We start from the raw sequence: 1,924 nt of genomic DNA on the forward strand, positions 1-1,924 counted from the left end.
AAAGCGAAAGTTTGGGAGGCCGAGGGGGGTGGAGATGGGGAGGAGAGGGAAGGAGGGTGGGAGAGCGGAATGCGCCTTCAAAAAGCACCTCAAAGTTTTGGGGGGACCGAGCTGCGAAACAAGAGTGCGAGCTCTGAAGGGGCTGGCGAGCGATGACTTCTGACAGCCGTAACGTCTTTCCTAATCTGACAGTATTCCCCCCCTCCCCGAGCTCCCTACAAAAAAAGAGCGAAATAAAAAGTGGGGGGCACCCCCCGAACCTCTTCTGCAAACTGGGCAGGGTCCTCCACTTAATCCGAAAGTTACAGCCCGAAAGAGAAAAAAACCCAAACCCACAGCTCCAAACCAAAACAAAAAAAATACACAAACAAAACGTAACCCCCGGAATAAAAGAGAAAGGGAGAGGGAGAAAGAAAGAAGGGAGAGAGAAAAAGCAGCCCCTCCTTCCCAAATGAGAGCAAATACTGTACCTAAAAATGGGGAAACAGGCAGAAAACGGGGGGAGAGAGAGAGGGGAGCGATACATGGGATCTGGGGATGTGAGTGTGTGTGTGTATGTGAGAGAGAGAGAAAGAGGCACGGGGAGAGGGGGAGAGAGAGAGAGAGAGAGCGAAATATCAAAGATTGTGCAAGATCAGCCTGGAAAGATAATCGATACTCGACCTAAATTTAACACAAACTACTCAATAAAAGTTAAAGAAAAAACTTACTTTCCATTTCCCCTCGCAGTTCCTACTGGATCTTCGCCTCTTTTTTTTGTTTTGCTTTATTTACTTAACAGCTGATCACATCCAAGTAAACGAGAGAAGGTTCATTAAAAAAATAATAAAAAAAAATAATCCTCCAACTTTATTGGGTGAAAATAAAAATGATTGAGCAAGAAGTGGGGGGCATGGAGCGGTCCTTTGGGGTCCGGGAGTTGTTAAAGCATGTGCCGACCGCGGTCTCGCTGTTTGGTTGTGAAGGGGTTGGGAAAAGGAGGAAAGGAAATGAAAATCCGATATGTCTTTATTCTGCTAATTATTATCGTTTTAGCCCTGTTTAAAAAAATGGCTGATTAAGTTGAGTGCGCATGTCTTTGTGTGTCTATTCCCGATATGCACTCTGGGAATGAGAGAGAGAGAGAGAGAGGAGAGAGAGAGGAGAGAGAGCGAGAGAGAGGGAGAGAGAGGGAGAGGGAGAGGAGAGGGAAGAGGAGAGGGAGAGGTGTAATTAGTGAGGTGATCAACATTCTCCGGGCTGCAAATGACGCGCAGCCCCGGAGCCGGGGAAGCCGGAGCTGCCGCGGCTGCCGGGGGCTCGCCGGGGCTGCGGGAGCCACAGATGCAGCCCAGAGAAGAAGGGGCAGCAGAAAGGAGCTCGTGGATACAAACACAAGTCTGCAAACTTCATTAGTAACACAGACACACACGCACAGGCACACAAAGTAGATGGCTAGGGAAAATTAAAAAAAAAAAGGGGGGGGGGGGCGCGAACTTGCTTTTTAACTGTTCGGGAACTTAAATGAAACGGGTCAAATTAATCATTCCATCGGGGAGATATTTCTTTCTGTCTGTCTGTCTTTCTCTTCCCTTTTCTCTCTTTTAATGGGGATTTAATGAAAAATGTATGTTTGCAATGGGATAATGAATGTACGACACCTCTGTGAAAGGAAAGATAATACATCTAAGATAGGGAATAACTGCCCATACAGAGATAAAGATGGATTTATTTACACATACACACATGCACACACGCGTGCACTCACAGCCTACGTAGTATTTACACATATGCACATACACTCTGCATACACACAGTCACACAAAACATAACACACTTTATTTGGCGGCCGCCATGTAGTTGCTCGGAGAAATCAACAAAGTAAAAAGCAAAGTCTTCCAGAATATACAATATCAACTGTAAACAGCCTTATCAAAATGAAGAA

General features: G+C 46.0%; 1 protein-coding gene across 1 annotated transcript in view; it reads right to left on the minus strand.

The window, feature by feature from the left end:
• ZFHX4 (zinc finger homeobox 4) overlaps positions 1 to 1,044 on the minus strand; it is a 152,712-nt gene extending 151,668 nt beyond the window's left edge. The window contains exon 1 of the mRNA XM_009335012.1: positions 711 to 1,044. The gene's annotated coding sequence lies outside the window, so the exon portion shown is untranslated. The remainder of the gene's footprint in view (positions 1 to 710) is intronic.
• Positions 1,045 to 1,924: the final 880 nt, after the last annotated feature.

This window comes from Pygoscelis adeliae, unplaced genomic scaffold, assembly GCF_000699105.1.
Source record: "Pygoscelis adeliae isolate BGI_AS28 unplaced genomic scaffold, ASM69910v1 Scaffold101, whole genome shotgun sequence".
Classification (NCBI taxonomy): domain Eukaryota; kingdom Metazoa; phylum Chordata; class Aves; order Sphenisciformes; family Spheniscidae; genus Pygoscelis; species Pygoscelis adeliae.